The sequence below is a fragment of the Protopterus annectens genome, chromosome 1.part0, assembly GCF_019279795.1.
Source record: "Protopterus annectens isolate FY-2018-M chromosome 1.part0, PAN1.0, whole genome shotgun sequence".
NCBI lineage: Eukaryota > Metazoa > Chordata > Ceratodontiformes > Protopteridae > Protopterus > Protopterus annectens.
In genome coordinates, this window is record NC_056725.1 from 1,245,424,833 (window position 1) to 1,245,431,232 (window position 6,400).

Here is a 6,400-nt window from a genome sequence, read left to right on the forward strand (position 1 = left end):
GAATTCAGAGACAGGATAATAAACAAAGAATGAGAACCAGAGCTGGTTTCCACAGTTTGAGACACATTTACTCCAGAGTATTGAGTAATGTGTGATTCAGATGCAGGGCCCATACCTCTCAACTGTACAGATTTTTTGCAGAATGTCCAGATTTTTCTTCATTTTTTTTTTTTGGTCAATTTTTCATAAAATTGTGGTTTTCTGGCAGAGTATTGGTAAGTCACAGAAAACAATGACAGACATTTGAATTTCAGATTTCATACTCTTCAGAAAATCCATGCTAACTAAAATCTGCTATGCTATCAACTTTCCAAAATTATAGGAGCAATATTTAATTGTTGTCCCTATTTTTGGGCCTTTGACACTCCATAATTTATGGCTTTGTCCAGATTTCTTGCTCTAAGAGATTGAGAGGTATGGTGCAGGCTGCTCATCACAGGAGAAACAACAGCACTGAGAGGTGAGGAGAGACTTACATTACTTAGAGAGTACAGAATCTAAAACATAGCCTCTTTCCTGATATGTTGTATAATACAAGTGAAACTGGAAGGTGAGTACTCACACAAGCTCTGTGTGCATGTGTTAACACAAAAGGTGCTAACAGTGCACATCAGGGCAGCATGGTGCTCGCTCATGTAGAAGCAGCACACAAGATGCCCTGGATGTTCAATAAACGTGGATAACAGGGCAGCAATGTGAGTCATACATTACTAGAGCTACTACAGCTCTTATGCGCCCACAGATGCATTTTGAGAGCAAATACAAAATATTCCATGCAAAGATGTTGGTCTTGGTGCACAGTGTGTAACCATACTGCTGCTATCACTAATGCAGTAAATAGCAGTATAATCCGGTAAGTGAATGAACTACATTATGTTTCTAATCAGGTTCTGCACTCTGTTGCTTATTTGAATCTCTTCTGGGCTGCATACTCTGAGGTCAAAAAAGTACAGAATCTGACCATTTTATTAATAGCTTGTGCAGTTGCAAGGACTTACACACTGAGTTATATACTGGTGCCTGTATGACTGGTGAGGTTGTTGTTGTGCCACAATAATTAGTGACAGGCCACATGGAGGACAACATGGAACTTTAATCTAGTTTTGTGTGCTCTTGTGTTGGAGGGTTGTCTGGGGATCACAGGGTGTGCTTCCAAGTGGCAAAGGGTATTCATATTTTGTAGTACACCCCTGTAAGAGAGATTTAATCACAAATCCTGCAGACAGACTATGCAGAATAGCTGTCTAAGAGTTGCCCTAGTACTCTTTTTCATGCTATGTAACTCATGTATATATAATGAGCATGAACTGTTTAATGCCCAGTAACATCACTTCTGCAGCCCTACTTCTCCATTGTGTTTGATATGGAAGCTGATGTATTCACTGTATTTCTTAATACATTAGCCATATGCAGTACATATAGTCTCTGAATCCCGCCATAATATTCTGCCCTATTAGCAGCACTTCATTGGCTTTACATGCAGCTAAGTGAGAATGATATGCAGGAAGTGTAGATCAGAGCATGCAGACAACTGCTATCCTGCAAGAATAAAATGTATAGTAAAATATGTATATTTTATTTAATAATTTAAACATAGAGGATCAGAATCTAGCTATTCCAAGAAAAGGTGGTAGAAGGCTAGTTGCACAGAAGTAAAAGATGACTATTCTAGATGTAAGACGCGTCAATATAAACATTAACTGCACATTATTTGGTCACATCGATTAATGTTGATGTGACCCCCCCCCCAAACCCATGAAAATGGTAAAAAGAGGAATGATGATGATGATGATGATGATGAAGACAACAAGGCAGGGTCCAAAGCAGCAACTGACACGAATATGCACAGATAAATGTTGTTAGAAGTATAAGGCTACAGATTTGAAAAAAGAGCAGCACACAAAAGGAAGAAAAAAAAATAAGAAATTGGTCCATTAACAGAAAACAAAGACACTTGAGCACTGCTGTGATATAATACCATTTACTGGACCAACATAGGTTTTGCAATTCCTTGAGCTTTTGAGCTGGCATGAGTCCTTCATATTAATTTCTGATTAAGGCCTCATGCTATCTCAAAAGCGTGAGTAATTGCAAAACCTATGTTGGTCCAGTGAAAAGGTATTTTATCACATCTGTGTTCAAAAAAGGATGGAAATTGTATCAGCTGTGATAAGATTTAGGTCAAAACCATCTAACAATCAGACAGACCAGGAAACAATTAATTATCTATCTTTCTGAGCCAGTTTTTAATAATGATGTGATCTCCCATTCAGAACTTTGTCAGCTTTGGCATTAATATTAATCTCCTTATCCAAGGCAGCTATTGATCTTTGAAATATCAGAAATGGAGAGTCTCACTGTCCCCCAAAGAGTGAGGATTGCCATCTTGCTACTTGGTCCTCCCCTCGGTGGTTGGGCCTCCAGAAACTTGGCTACGTTAATGTATTGTCTCAAAATAATGCATGCAGATGTCAGCCCAAGCCAGATGTTCTCTTGCAAAAAAAATTTCCAAAAATATTTCTGAGGATTGTACACATTTTGATTTACATTATGTGTCTACCATGACAGATATGTACCTCCTTTTTTATGCACAGATTTTGACAAGCTGAGAAATCAGTGTATTCCTATTTCTTGTTTCGTTTATGTCAGTATTTGTAATCTCCATTTTGTATCCAATCTCCTTAGTTAATCAGACTTAAAAGTATGCTAGTGACCTTTCTATAAGGGCATGATCATGTGTATTGACATCTTAAAACCTGCATACCTTTTATACCTTTTACCTTATCCAGTCTTCTTATAGTTTACTTTTCATCAAACTCAAGCACCAGTTACAACCAGTTTTTTTTTGGAGTAGCTACTATCTGCATAACTATCTTTACCTGTCTCAGTATATTTTAATCAGTATTGCTGTGTCTCTTAATCATGCAGGTGCCTGTATCTTATGCCGTCCCACTCACACATACCTTCCATACTACAATGCCTGGTCTTTGGTGAGCTGTGGCACTATTTAAAACAAATCATTGTTGTGTAACCACCTTATCTCTGAATGGCAAGAAGCCTGCTTCTGAATGCTTTTTATATATCAACATTTCATTGAATTGACTTGCACTGTCTACCAAGAATCTGGTTTCTGAATTGCTTTTGTGTTTTAGCATATCAGAGTAACTTCTTGACACATGGAGTACCAAACTTAAGTCCTTTCTAAACACCATGCTTACAAAGCATGAACAAAACTTACGCAGTGTATCCTACTCATAGTAAGCTGTCCACTTGTGTCTAATAGATCTACTGTCTGAAATATCTTTTATGCAGGGACTAAGGGTGAGATAAGATCTGCATATGTTGGCTTTGAACATAAAGACATTTTGGTGCTCTTTAAAAGAGAGAGTTTCATTTCCCAAGCATCTTGGGCTTGTTAAAGTGAGACACTTATTTTGTTGAAGAGGTGTGATGTTATAGCACTAATACAACTTTCAAGAACCAAAAAGAAGACAGGACATATTCTTCTTAATTCATATATTGCCAAGTTTTCAAGCTATGTAAGAGCATTTTATACAACTGTAAAACTTTCATTTTATTGTGAGAGCAACATATCTTGTAATTTGTTTCATTCTAGAAGAATGTTTTGAAGTCTAGAGTATGTTCCTGAAAGCAATTTTTTAATTATGTTATTAAAAATTCCACTTTGTAAGTTGTTAACTACATTTCACTGCAAACTACTACTTGTATTAAATAAATAGATATAAATATATCTAAATTATATGGTCTATCCGTGAATTAAAATATCAGAAAAGGTTGTTTGTTATTATTTTTGTTGCCTTAGCCTTGGAGGAAATTCCTGAACAATCACTTTGCCATGCTGAATACTTGCTGAATTCATTTGCATGCGTGTGTTTGTGCATATATCTGTGTGTGTGTGTGTGGGTAAGCATGTGTTTTGACCATAATGCATGCCTGAAGTAAGCAATCACCTTGAGTACAAAGTGCTAAGGGACGATATTGGCCGATCCTGATCATTTTTCAGTACATACTGACAAATACTGGTACAGCATTTGCATTCAGAATTGATGCACAGTAAAAAGACCTCTTTTTGGCTTGAAACTGAAGCATTGCACTGTGGTAGTGCTTTGTGTGTTGGATAAAATGTAGCAGCTGCGTGCTATAGTTTAAAAATGAAAAAATACATTTTTTTATTGAAACTGAAGAGTTAAAGAACCTGTGTGTGTGGCACAAACTGTAGCAGCTGTTGCTACAAATGTAGGAAGTGGTTTGCTACATTATACATGTAGGAAATACCTTTTTTTACTCCTCTATAAGTCTGATGAGAAGAGTGTTTTGAAGAGGAGCGTCAGACTAGGGGATAGCCACATGTGTAAAATTAGCTGGCCATACGTGTGTGTGTGTGTGTGTGTGCGCGCGTGTGTGTGTGTGTGTGTGTGTGTGTGTGTGTGTGTGTGTGTGTGTGAGTAGAGCTTTGTTATTAGGATTGCAGAAGTACAAGACATCTGTAAAATTGAACAAGAACAATCCAGGACTATAAACTGCAAATGACCATGAGTACAGCATTCTGATAATAAACTGTTTCTCAAGGGGTATGCATGATCAACTGTGATGTTTCTTAAAGTGGAACAATTAGAAAAATTGGTGAGTAAATAATTAAAATATTCAAATTGCTGCAAAGACAGGTCACTTGTAAAGAACTAACAAGTATAAGCTACCCATGGTGTTATGGTTGGCATTTAATGAGGGTTTTTTTTTTTTTGTGATGACTGACTTGGGTAAGTATGTGCTGACATTATTCACCTTGATGGGTCTTTCCACTTATGGGCTATTTTGAAATTTAGTTTAGCCAGAGAAGCCAAAAGATAAGAGAAACAAAGAAGTCAGTGACATTTAATGTGACATTTTGAACCAAACCATTGATAATAGTGGAAAGATTTTACTTTAATAATTGTAATCAGAAGGTAAATATATTTGTGATTAGAGCTGGATCATGGTCAAATGGGGCCCTAAGTGGGGTAATGGACCAGCCCCCCCAAGCCATTCTGATGTCTCATTACTTGTCTCTCTCTCCCACTCAGTTACCATAAACATTGCTCAAAACTGCCAGTATGCATGCTACATTCTTCTTTATTTTAAAACTTTTAATTTACTTATCCTTTGTTGAACAGTCTAGTCTCACTAGGCTAGCAGCATTTTTTCAAAGGAGACCCTTAGTGGTATTTATACTAGTAGAGGAAATTTTGACCAGGGCATTGGGGAATGTTTTTTGATAGTTTGGGTGGATGTAAACGATTTCACAGCAACTATCATCAATGCAGAGAGATATGGCCTCAGTTTAACATCTCATCTAAGGGATGACTCACTTAAGAGTGCAACACCCCTTTTCCCTTAAAGTACTCTACAGTATCATCAATACATCTACATGATGTGGGAGTAAAACCTATAGCCTTTTGTACTAAAGGCAAGTATTCTACCTGTTGTCCTATTAACACTGCTTTAAAATTTTATAGCACAAACACTGATGGCCGTCTACTAAACAAAATAGTTATATACTGGAAACAGACATAGCATTAGCAACAGTAAACTTCTCTTCTCTTGAAGTTCATATTCATTGAAAATGTATTAATGTTCACATTCCTTGAAGATGCATTGAAACTCACATTCATTGAAAGTACATACCCCTGTAATTTTGAACATTTTTTCCATTAAAGAGTGAAACAAAATTTATAAACCAATAGATGACACAATTTCCCATTTTAGAACATTTCAATCAACTCTGATGACTAAATGCACAGTCTGGTAGTTGGTGTGGAAGATGAAGGATCTCGTCTCCTGTAGCCAAGGCACAGGCCTTGAGTATGAGCAAGCTAATTAACTAACCTGCCATCCCTAATTAGGGCATTTCACATACACACACACACACACACACACACACACACACACACACACACACACACACACACACATATGTACACACACATACACATGCAAACATACCTCCCTACCTTGTACCTACTGCTGAAAGAACACTTGTATTTGTTGCAGAGCTTCAGCCCTTTAGTTCTAAAAGCAGATGGCAGCAACTCCAACAAGATGTAATGCTCCATTGTACATTCCAAATCCTAAAAGAAAAGCAGCAGTAGCAGCAGTTCCAACTCCAATACACGTTTGAGAAATCAAATTTTGTGCATTGCTCTCTGGTCATGCTTAGTACATCTAAAGATGCATGCATGTACAGACCACAGATACAACATGGAGAGAGTGTGTCCTTAAAGAAGAAATGTAAGGCTTTTTTTATTTAATTAAAATTAAATGTTGTGGCAGCCCCCAACCCCCATCCAGAGGGACCCCACAGAGCCAGTAAGCACTAGGTAGTTGCCTACATCACCTAGTGCTG